The sequence below is a fragment of the Lichenostomus cassidix genome, chromosome 1 (genome assembly GCF_008360975.1).
Source record: "Lichenostomus cassidix isolate B80296 chromosome 1, HeHo_3.0, whole genome shotgun sequence".
NCBI classification, from domain to species: Eukaryota; Metazoa; Chordata; class Aves; order Passeriformes; family Meliphagidae; genus Lichenostomus; species Lichenostomus cassidix.
In genome coordinates, this window is record NC_139479.1 from 82,378,683 (window position 1) to 82,391,329 (window position 12,647).

The 12,647-nt window shown below is 42.7% G+C and overlaps 1 long non-coding RNA gene across 1 annotated transcript in view; it reads left to right on the forward strand.

Annotated features, from left to right (window-relative positions):
• LOC146445030 (uncharacterized) overlaps positions 1-12,225 on the forward strand; it is a 51,841-nt gene extending 39,616 nt beyond the window's left edge. The window contains exon 7 of the long non-coding RNA XR_014853403.1: positions 9,773-12,225. This is a non-coding gene — a long non-coding RNA (uncharacterized LOC146445030). The remainder of the gene's footprint in view (positions 1-9,772) is intronic.
• Positions 12,226-12,647: the final 422 nt, after the last annotated feature.

The window sequence follows — 12,647 nt, forward strand, 5'->3', positions numbered from 1 at the left end:
AATCATGTGTTATATAGACCTGGCAGTGATCGTGGGGGCAGTGTCACCTATTCTGTCACACATGCCAAAAGCAATGCTCTCCCCAGATCTGCTCTGGGGAGAAGGATTAAATGAGAGAACAAATGCTCTTTCTACTTGCCATGACTCTTCCAAAGGAAGAGCATCATAAAACACACATCAATAAAATATTTTCTACCCAAACTAAACTCTTCCTTAAGTAATATGAAAAGCAACTAGTATTATCTGTAAAATTGCCATCTGGGGGCAACTCATTCCTTGTTTGAAGTGATGACTGTGGATATATTTATGAATGTTCATTTCTAAGTTGGAAAGAGGTGAGAAGTAGGAAGGCAAAACCTGCAGACTACTCAATATTATTTAAGGAAGGAGAGACCTGGAGACAGAGCAAAGAGTTTCTGAAGGAATATTCTGAAATAATGTGCTCAGCTTGATCACTGTGTGTAATAAAGGATACAGTGAAAAGAAAAAGGTTGAGAGATGGGCAGTAAGACTCACATAAGAATGGAAAGCTATGGGTATTAAAGGAAAAATGCTGAAACTTAATTTTAGAAGCAGAAGAGGGAAGACTATGATGAATTGCATGAAATGAACACTTAAAAGAGGCACATTAGGATTCTTCCATTCATGTGCTTTTCACAAGAAACCATTCACTGAAACAGAATAGCAGTGAGCATGAAAGGAAGGAGGGAAATATTATTTCAAACACTGTACAACCCCCATTAACTTCCAAGGTACTAGAGAGAGAGATTAGCTGGTCCTAAGAGAGTATTTTCTTAATTTTCAATTAGCATTTTCTATGTATTCTCATGAAAAATGGAAACATTCTCATTTAAAGGAACAGAGATAAAACTGTGGTATGGGAGAGACATAAACTCTGAAATTCCGTGGCATGAATCTAGCCAAACTGTAAGTGAAACTGAAACAAGGTAAGTAACTCTGTTTTGATTGTTTGTGGCAGCTGCCTGTATTCCAACACTTGTTTAAAAAATGAAGCCAATACAAGCTATATTAATCCCTGGGATTAGATTAGAAAACATAGATACATGCATTATGTTTTTTTACTCAACACCTTTTGAGACTTCTCCTTCTGGAAAATGTGACACCAGCTTTTGGTAAGGAATTTATTACTTTACAGATTGCAATGAATCAGAACTACAGTGAATATGAAATGAACAAGCACAAGGGAAGACATATGATCATAACCAGCAGCCTGATGGCCAGTGTCTATTTAGCTGCTGTGGGAATCTCTGTATGAGTATGTGCATCACTAAGATATTACATTTTCTTTAAATGTGTCCCTGGGCAAAACAAAACAAAGGCTAGATTAAGTGATCACCATTGTAACAAGTCTTAAACAAAAAAAGGCAGTCTTTGTTTTCTTTTCCAATATTTAAGCATCTCATTGTTGAGCCAAGAGTAAAATAATGCTATTCTGAAGAAGCCTATACATTATTCTGATGTGCAGCAGCTGCAGATTTAATCAAGGTTGTTGACTGGGACTTTCTCCCTAAACCTCTAGTCTCCTGTTCAGATGTTTAACACAGTGACTGCATTCCAGTGAGTATCTTCAGGGAGCTCGAAAATATGCTGATCTCCAGCTTTCTTTGTGGTCTGTAGTCCAAAATGTAGGCAGGACTCATTCCAATGACAATTTGAAAATGCACTCCGAATATTACCTCTTCCCTGTGTCTGTATTGTTTTGAAACTTGACTTTATATATGAAATGGTCAGCTTTGAGGTGGTTTTAGGTCTACAGATGAATTGTGAGGATAGTGTTAACCGTGGCGTTTTGCTATGAGGTCAGAGAAACTTTGGGTTGTGACTCACAGTCACAGGCAGATGAAAAACGGCTGTAGGGGCTGACACCTATAATATGGACACAGATTTCAATGTCCTCCATTGCACTGACACTGGAATTTGTCCAGTCCCTTGATGAGGTGGTTCTGGGCACCGAAGTGGTAGGAAACTACTTCAGTGGAAATAAGTGAAAGTTTTCTGTGGATTTATTGTCTTGGAGTGGGGTCCTTGAATGTCATATAAACATGAGAGCTGGCACTAGGAACAAGATGGGATGATAGAGCCAGGGACTAATCAGGCTGGTTTAAATTGTCACCTAGTTGTGACCAGAGCTGGGCAACTACACCTGTGGATGGAGATCCTTTGCTGCGCTCAGCTGTGTTTGCTTCTGCTTCCAGACTCCTCCTCCCAACACATGGTGCTGCTGCCCAACATCTACTCATAAAGCTGCCCTGTTGGGTCACAGTGAGCCAGGATATTTTCCATTAAAGTAATCAAGAAACCAAACTATTTGTGCTTGAAATGGGCTGGAAGACAGGTCTGACAGCAGAAAGAGACAGTCAGCTCCAGAGGAGAAACATGGCAAGAGGTGTGATGGGCTGGGCACACAGGATACTGGCAGCAAGTACTCCTGTGGTCATGACTGTTTACCATAGGTATGCTGGTTTCTACACTTAAAGAGCTGCTATGTTTTATCTTTAAAAAATAAAAATTAAAAAATTAGAAAAAAAATCCCCATAAAAAACAAAGCTAGATAAGGAGGTGGCTTGATAATGAAAGTTATTCTTACAGAGAAGAAATACCAGGTGCCACTTAATGTCACTCAGAGCTGGAGCCAGGCACATTTCACAAGAGAAATAAGGCACAATTGTTCAGCTGCGAGAGTGATTAACCTGTGGAACAGACTACCATGGGAAGCAGCAGATTTTCCATTTCTTCAAGTCTTCAGCTTAGGACTGGATGCCTTTGTAGAAAATACTTTTAATAAGCATGAGATTTTGGGCCCAACACCAACTAATTCAGTAAAGTTCAATTGTGCTTATTAAACAGGAGGTCAAGCTGGATCATATAATACCCTTTCTACTCTTAAAAATCAATGAAGTGTAAATGAAACAGCTATTGAATTCCACTATGGAACTGGTTAGGGAACACATTCCTATGCTTTCCTTGTCAGTGGCAATGTTTTGGCTGGAATATTGCAGCCTCTGGTGTCCAGGACAGCATCTTGCTCCTGCTTAACCCTCCGCTGAGGTCAGCCTGTCTCTGTCTGAAGCTATGATTATCTCCAATTCAATGTTCTTTGTGTCTAGTTCACTTTGTGTTACATAAAAGCAGAACTACAATATTATGCAAAAAAGAAGGATGCTTAAGTACCATGTGAAAGGTAAATAGAAAGAAGCTAATTTAGTTAGATCCAACAGATGCTACATGGGAATGAAATCTGAGTAACAATTTTTTCATGTAGCCTTAAATCTGTAATTTTCTCAGCAACTCATCTCAAAACTCCTTAAAAAGCTGGGGTTTTTTTCCTCCTGAAAGTAATAAAGTAATTCTTAAAAGTGAACTTTTCCTCAATAGGGCTCAAGGTCCATTAGTGAGGAAATCATCATTATTATTTGCTTCAGATTTATAGATGGAAATGAAAAAAAGTGAGCTGTCCATAGCTAGTCAGAAACTAGAGAGAGTGATCCTGCTCTCTATATCTCAGATGAGTATCTGACAATATTAGAAGTGTACACATATCTTTATTGTATTGCAAGAAACCAACTATATTTTCCTAAAGGGTTTTTCTGTGTCTGTCTTGATAATAATCCTAAAGGAAGTGGGCTAAGGGATGCTCTTGCTCATAGTTGGATCTGACAATTTCCGTCAAATACCCTCATGCAACAGACAACGTATAGCTAAAGCTGTAAGCATTTCTGGTGCCCTCTGGAGTGACATTTCCATCCATTTAACATCTTCTTTAGATCCAGTTAAGATGTGAAGAGTCAATCCACAGCCAGCAGTGTAGGTAATATGCGTCCCAATGGCAAATGAGAGATACTAGGTGGGAGAGGATTAGATGCAAAGTGCCTGGTGCTCAGCCTGGAATTCAGCACACAACTGTACAGTTGCTCTGCACACACAAAGCTGGTGCCTGTGTGCTGCCCAGGTTTTGACATGGAATCACAATTAGGAACAGTTAGCATGTACACACTTGGACTGTCTGTGCACTTAAAAGCAAGCCTTTGGTCTGAGGATGAACTAAAACTTCTATCTTTGTTTTACAGTATTACAACACTCTTGTCACCCATGAAAATGTCACAGCAAATAGTCAAGCATAGGCCATGGGACACAAAAAGAATCTTGAAGTCTCCAGAGTTTTCACAGTAATTTTTTTTTCTACCAGCCAACTTTAGAAACTGCTTCCCAGCAATAAGCCAACATGCACACTGTGGAAACATTAACTCTTCAGTTTCTCAAAGATTATCAGAAATATGTAGCTACCTTGAGCTCAAATCTTACCTTGGCACTAAGGGTGAAGGACACAGGTTGACAAGACTTTCTCCCGATTCTGCTGCTATGTAATCTCTCAGACTATTTTGTTCTCTACTAATCCCTGTTAATTCTGTGCTTCCTTCTTGTCTGCCCTGCATCTGGAACATGTCTGTATAGAAGGAAATTCAAGAGGCCACTGGCCTCATTGGCCTTATATAGGAGCAGTTATGCCTAAAATATTCCTGACTGACATTTCTCTAACCTTAAAGCTTCCATATACTATCTTTCACAACAATCTATCCCTATTAATTATCTATTAGTATATTTTCTCTATACATAAGCTGAATCTTCTTTACTGCAATTAAAGCCCATTGCTTCTTCTCCTGTAGAAAAGAATTTATTTCTTCAATGATCTTTCCCTTTTTTCATGTCAGTTATCATCTCTCTTCTCAGTTTTATGTTATTTAGGATAAGAAGCTCCAGTTTGTTCTTTTTTTCCATTGCAGGTCATAGTTTCAAACCTATCATCATTCCTGCTGCTTCTTCTCTGGACACTCTCTGACAGAGCCAAATTATTCTTGAAGTGTAGTGCCTGGAACTGGATATACAGATAAGACCTTAGCTGCAGTAGTTGACATTATTCAAATTTTTATCTGTTATAATCCCCTCAGCCTCCTTCTTGAGGCCTGGTCTTTAATTCTGTGTTGTCTGTCCCATGCTTGTGCAGTTGAACATTCCTGCCTAAGTGCAGCATCTCAAATTTACCTCCATTAAAAACCTATTTTCAGACCCTTTTAATAAATATGTCAAGAGCTTTTGGAATTCTGATCCGATACCCAGGTGTTTTTCAGTCCCCTCCCACCTCTTTGTCATATCCATGTGGAATGTGCCCACTTTCCATTCCAGCAGCTAAACTATTATTGAATAGATTGAAAAAGACTTAGCAAGGGAGACTTCCACTTGGTAATGCTGATACATTAAGGATGGCAGCAAGGAACAGTGCAATGCCATTGTGACAGCACTGTGCTAGTCTGGTAATACCCAACACAGAGAGAGACCAAGTTTTTCTTCTCCAGCCTTTAAAGGTCTTCAAGTGGAAAAGTGGTGCAAAGCCATCTTGGGCCATAGTTTGACCTGTTATTTTTTAAAGCAGCAAAAGTTTACATTTTCTGTTTCCTACCTTCCCTTTGGCATTTGTACCCTGCACAGCCTTTTCTGTTGGGCCAACATAACTATTCATATGGCCAAGTGGTAAACCAGGTTGGGGGAAAACTAAGACAGCAGAAAGAGAAGCATAGCTCTTGGATAGATGCCTGCTCTGAACCAGGTCACAGTGGAGATTTTGTCCACACAAGGAAAGGAACAGGAAAGCATGGCTGGAAGTGTGTGCTCACAATGGGTTTAAGAAAGATTCAGCCCTTGCTGCTGCTTGGAGAAATTGCCCATGCACCTCTCTGCTCTTGCTTTCTCTCTGATGCTGGCTGTAATATTTCAAATTATTCTGTTCTTTTTGGCTTGGTTTATTTCCACTCTGGTTGGATTCCTGATCTGGCTAACCACAAGACAGGGGTTGGACACAGGAGAGAGGCTCCTGAAAATGTGGTTTCATGGCTGGCTTTCATTGAGCTAAATTGATGTTTTGGCCCAGAAACATATTCTTTACTGTGCAGCGTGAGGCTGTGTGACTGACAAAAGGGCACAGCAAGCACCAGCAGTGTATCCTGGGCTGTTGCTCCTGTACCTTAGGTGCCTGAGCCTTTTGTACTGTTAAGGGCCTTCAATCTGCAACTCCAAACCTGCCTCCCAGCTCTGGGTCCTCTCACCCTGGCTGCCTTGGCCATGTTCCCCAGAGCTCCTGGGGCAGTATCTTTCCCTTGTTTTTCTCATGCTGATGTTCTTGTGCTGTTATTCTCATGACCTTGCACCTGCAACCTCACGATAGTGTTCTTGGCAGGTTCTCATGGGAAGCAATTGTTACCAGCGTGGGATTCACCACTTCTTTCCTCCTTTTCCTACTCTTGTGCTTCTGGTTTACATTTCAGGGTGCACAAAGTTAACAATCACCCAGAGTGCAGCACCCAAAACATAAGTGGTTTCAAGGAATAGCTTTTGAGTGGGTCCCAAGAACCCTTATATCATTGCTATGGTAAAGTACCACAGGGGAGCCTGGAGGGGAGTCCAGGAGGGGATATTTTTTGAGAATCCCCTCCTCACTTTTCTTTTTTACTGTCCACACGGAAGAGCTCTCTCCCTTTCCTTTGTTCTTCTCAATCTCTCTCTCTAGTTATCTTTTTCACTCTTAGTTTCTATGTATGCCCTCAGCCTTGAGCCCCACTAATAAATCTTTGTGCCAGTGAACTTGTAGTCATACTCTGTGTGGGCCAAAGGAAAGGCTTGTAAGGCAGGAATCCCCCTGACAGCCCCCTTGCTCTGGCAACACCACAGTCCTATACCAGTTCTGCAGCTCTGTGCAGGGAAGAGTGCAGCTGCATGCCGTTTAAATGAATGGGAGGGGAGGGAGGAAGCATGCAGCTGAGGCAGGAGAGAAAGTGACAGCATAATGGCAGCTGCATTACACTGGAATACAGTGCACTCACACTCTAAATGGGAAGAAATAAACACTAGTGCACAAGACTTTCCTCTTTGTAGAGAGATAACAAGTTGATATGAACTGGTGTGACCAGAAGAATGGTTCCAGCACTGAAAGCTGCCTGTCACCAGAGAGACAGGCAGATCCTGGGGAGCAGAGTTCTTGGGAAAAGAAGGCACAAGAGCAAAGTGATGAGGTGATAGGACAGAGGAGCTGTTCCAGCAGCTGCTGGTGTGGACTGTTGCCCTCTTAAGCACTGCTGGCAAATCTGCCTGCACCCTGTTATGAGGTTTCACAGTTACTTTGGAGTTTTTCCAGTATGACTACTGGAAAATGAAACTGAAATACGAGCTGAGAGAATAACACATTTATTTAAATACAGATTAACTGTAGGTGTTGGACCATTTTCCCCAGCAAACAATTCCTGCACCATGCAGCTACAGAAAGCCTGAATTACAATGCTTAAGTATGTCTCTAAGGCATTTCTAAATCATCCCTTTTTGCTGCAGCAAATCATTGCACTGAAATTTTAGCACTGTGAGTGGCCTCTGTAGACGATGTCAACACAGTCATCATGACTGTGTGTATTTCAGTGGAAAACATTTTGGGCTAAGCCTTGTGCATGGCTATTTCAATAGAAAAATATTTAAGGGAAAGTGTATTGCCATGGTGAACTACATGGAAAAACTAGGGTGAGGCATGGGAAAAAAAGCAAAACTTACATACAGAGACAAAGGCAAAAGCTGCATTTTTAAAAATTTTATTCATTTATCCATATATTTTTTGCATTAGTGGCTCCTTTGGTGAGTGATGATGTCACAGAACAGACAATGTAGTACAAGGCCTGAGTCTGTACTATATTCCCTATAGACTGGCTGTTTAGCAGGGTGGTTTCTGTAAGAGGGTTCCTTAGTGTTAAGGAGAGATCCAGGCCAAGAATTGATCCTGACCTGCTGCACCTTTCCCAACTTGAATGTAAATCTTCAAGAGGATCATCCTTGTAACATTTTTGGGAAGATGTGGAGAAAATCCTAGGGAGCTAGCTGCACATAATTCTGCTCACTCTTACAGATGGCAAGTGAAGTGCAGTTTAGCTGAATGCTAGTTTCTTATCCTGGCTTTTCATATTCTTCTATGGTGCTTTAGTGCTTCAATATTCACACTTCTACAGTCTAGTTCTGGGATGTTCTAGTTCTAGTTCTAGTTCTAGTTCTAGTTCTAGTTCTAGTTCTAGTTCTAGTTCTAGTTCTGGGATGGTTAGTAGTATGGACAGCAGCCCTTAGCATTTAGGACATTTTTAACTACTGCTGATACAGGCCACACCAGCAGCTGAATTCCTGTTGACAGCAGAGGTTGCATCACAGAATCTTTACTGCACTTTTTCACTGAGCCAGTGTGTGGGGCTGCAGATCCCCCCAGTTCTTCTATAAACTGGGCTCTAAAGTCCCTTTGCAAATTTGCTTCATATACTGTAATGTGCCTGTCTGGTCCAGTGAGAGCTCCTTCACATACAGAACAAGCTATTCTGGAAGAAAGGTCACTTTAAATTAGACTAAAGGCTCTGCTCACATGAGCTGTGCGTCCATGAGGATTTATTTGGTGACAATACTGGCTTAAATAACTCTGGCTTTTTTCCTGCCACCCCCCTTTCTTCCCATCAATTGCTCTTGTGCCACTCCCTGCACTGTGACAGCAGCACTGTTTGTGTACTATTTAGTGAACAAACAAGGGAACTTATCTAATAAAGCAAAATAGAGATGTGCTGCTTGTTTTCTTCTGCCAGATCACTCGACTTGTGTGATTCTTTACACGACTATGTCAATCATTCCTTGGCAGAGAATAGAAGGGCAGGTGGAAGCAGGAGAAATTAGGCAGCTGGGGTGGGATGGGACTGAGATGACACTTTACTGATCCAAAACGGCACATTGCCCCTCTGTCATCACGGCAGCAGAGCTGTTAGAGCAGCATAGAGAATACTACACCTTGGGTCAAACCCTTTCAACGTTGAGGATAAACCACGAACTGAAGTGGTACACGGGGAGATTTGAAGGCATAGCTAAGCTGTAGCTCACCACTACCATCAGGATGAGATCTTGTTTCTCTGCCATCTTTCACTCCTGGCTGCAGCTTCTTTTCTGGTGGTCATCAGAGAATTTGCACTTGTCTGGTTTTGCCCATTAGCTAAAGACAAAGGATCAAGTTACTTCATGCTTGATCAATTTTCTTCTGGGTTAGTGAGCTGCCTCATTGTGAGCCTTTTGAAAAGCAAAGCCCATGGAAGAGCAGTGGTAGAAAACCAGATTTAGGAACATGAAGAAGGTTTGGAAAGGGGGGTGGGTGAGATATCCTTCCTTCAGTAGCACTGAGCTGTCAGATCAACTCAGCTGTCTTGTCTTCTGATTCAGATACATCTTCCATTTTTATGCAGGTTGTTAGCTCTAGCAGATGGATAACGTATTTAAGTTTTATCCATATCATCTTGAACTTCTGCAGTAAGATTTAAATGTGTGAGCTGTTCCTTGCTTTCAGAGTATGAGTCAGCTGAAGGTTTGACCCATTAATTTTTCAGAAGTGAGAGAGGGGAATAGACTGCAGCCTTTCCTGGCTGTTGCATTCCCATTATACAGAAGGGATGCTAAAGGTTTCTATGTGGATGCTTTTCCAATTGGTTTCTAATGTTGCTGTTTTCATAAGGCAAAAACTATGTTAGCTGTCAGACTTACAAACTCAGCTGGTGCTCTGAAAACCCAGCCATGTCTTCAGACTCTTAATAAAAATACAAGTATAACAGCCTCTGTAATTGGGGATGGACTGAGAGGGCTCTTGACGATACATGGAGCAGAATAGAATCAACCTCAGTTGCCATGGCTATATTTTCCAATGCAGAAAACCAAGCAAGCATAGCAGGAGACCAGCATGGATGTATAAGGGACTCCCAGCTGAGTTCCAGCATAAAAAAGGAAGTGTATGGAAAGTGGAAGCACAGATGGACTGCCCAAGAGGAATACAGAGACATTGCTTCAGCATGCAGGGCTGGCATTAGGAAAGCCAAAGCTCATGTGGGAGATGAAACCAGACAGGGAGAGGAAGGTTACCAGAAAAGGCTTCTGTACATAGAGTGGCAGCAAAAAAAAGGCTGAGAAGCATATGGGTCTGCTGCTTCATGGAGCAGGGGGCAGACATAGTCACAAAGGACATGAAAAAGGCAAAGGACACAAATTGAAGCATGTGAATTTCTGACTTATTACAACTTAAAGAAACCATTACTGTGACAGTAGTCAAACATTGAACACAGGAGACTACAGTGGCTGTAAAATATCTTGCTTTGAAGGTATTCATAACTGCACTCAATGAGGCCTTGAGGAACTGGCTTTAACCAGCCCTACTTTGAGCATGGGTTAGAGATGATGAGCTTTGGAGGTTCCTTCCAACCTCCATGATCCCATGATTCTGTGAAGAAGTGTGCGTGGAAGAGAATGAATGAAAGGCATGACACTGATTTACTTTCAACCCACATACATAAAAAGTATTTCAATGTCCCTGAATGACCCAGAATTATTGTGGTATGTATTAAAAAAAACCAACAAAAACACACAAACAAACAAAAAACACCACCCAGACCATCTCTTAAGATCCCATGTCTTTGAGACATTCCAGAATTTTTTTGACATTTATTATTGCAATCCCATGAGAACTCACATTTGGCAAAATCTTTCCATATATATTAAATTGAGCCTCCCAAGTACCCACCATGTGCTTTTAAAATACCATTAAATCACTACTTGAAAATGACTGTGGATTTTTAAAACGTATTTTATTGTTCTCCTCTTTTTGTCGATACACTATATCAAGGGCCCTATTACTTCTTAGTTACTATGTGCACAGTATTAATATACTTTTTCATAATACCCCTCTGGGATGTAAGAAATACTTCTTTCATAACTGTTGAGAAACTGAGGCAGAGAAAAGCATGGAGGCTTTCCAAAGAGAATCTCAGGCAGAGCACAAATTGAAGCAAATTCCCCAAACTTTCAAGCTTGTGTTTAACCACACAATTAATTCTTTAAATAGAAGCATGATGAAGTGTACTATGACATTTGGAAACTGGGCTCCCCTGGTGCACCAGCCTTTCATGTCGTCCAAGAATGAAAAAAAAAAAAAAAGCAAGTGATTTAGACTAAGTGTCTAGAGAGGGAAGCAGAGCTATCACCTGGCGAAGAAAGTTCTTCAGCATCTGGAAGACAGGAGAAGGCATAGACCTGCCTGGCCACTGCAGTTTGTGAGGGAGGTGAACTGATGATTCTGGGAGTGGGTGAGGAACCTTTCTGCATGCTGGCCAAGAAGCACAGGCTAGCTGAGGCTTCCACTTTCCTCATGAGCTGGCGAAATGTGTTGGAGTTGAAGGTGCAGCTCAGCTGGCCATCAGGAGCATGTCAGCTGGCAGCTGCAGGATGAAGGGGAGATGTCTTCTCCCCAGTAGCTCAAGGGGACCCACAGGGAGAAGTTAAAAACTCTCTCTGCTGAAAACTTTGTGCCTGCCCTTCTTTCAACAAATCCGCAGCACAGTTGTGATTTAGTCTTCATTACAAGACATCAGTCTGAAAAACATCCTGTCATATTTTAGAAACAAGGCCGTGTATTTTCCCACAAACACTTCTATCAAAAGCTCGATCTTACAGCACAGACCTAGGCAGGGCTTTTACCTGTAAACTACCACCTTTTGCTATATGTTGTGTAATGCTACCCTGGAGCTTACAGTTCTGCAGAAGAAAAGATTGTTTATTGCTGAAAATGCTACAGCACATGCACCATTTGAAATAAATCTCTTCCTCCTTATCTCGGAAGTTTATGGGAGATTAATTTTTATATCCAAGGCACGGCTCACTTCTGTCACTGCCCTCAAAGCCTTTTTGAAACTGGAATGTCTCCCTCAGGGAGAAAAGACTTGTTTCTACCTCTACAAGAATAAGCAGATAAGACACTCTGTCTGTGGGCAGATTACTTTTCCCCTTTGTTCGAACTTTTTTTCTTACTGCTCGTAATTGTTATGATTCCGAGACCTGTGGTTTGTGAACAAATAAATAAATAAATAAACAAACAAACCAACCCCTGGCAATTGCAGTTATTTAATTTACAGGTGCAGAAAGAGCTTGCCAGGGAGCACAGAAGTAGAAAGAGAGATGAGCCTCTATTCCTTATCCGGAAACACTTTTTGCAGACTAAGCGACTCTTGTGGAGTAAGAGAACACAAGAAGCCCCCAGCAAACCCTTGGGGCACGAGCAAAGACCGACAGAGGGGCCGATCACACCCGTGCTGAAAGGGGCACTTTGTTTCTCCATCACATCGCTCGGCGACAGGCAGCGCCAGCCTAGTGCCACCAACGCCGCCGTGCCGCGAACACGCGCGGCGCACCGCGGCTGAGCCCGCCACGGCGAGCAGGGCCCGCCGCCCGCTCAGCCCCCGAGGCGGCGGGAAGGAAGGACAGGCGCTTTCCAGCGGCGGGAACAGCGCTTTCCCAGCGGCGGGAAGGACGGACCGGCGCTCCCCCGGCGGCGGGAAGGAAGGACAGGCGCTTTCCAGCGGCGGGAAGGACGGACAGGCGCTTTCCAGCGGCGGGAAGGACGGACAGGCGCTTTCCCAGCGGCGGGAAGGAAGGACAGGCGCTTTCCCAGCGGCGGGAAGGACGGACCGGCGCTCCCCCGGCGGCGTGGCGGCTCCGGCCCGGGCAGCGGCACCGCTTTACGGCACAGCCGTGCCGCC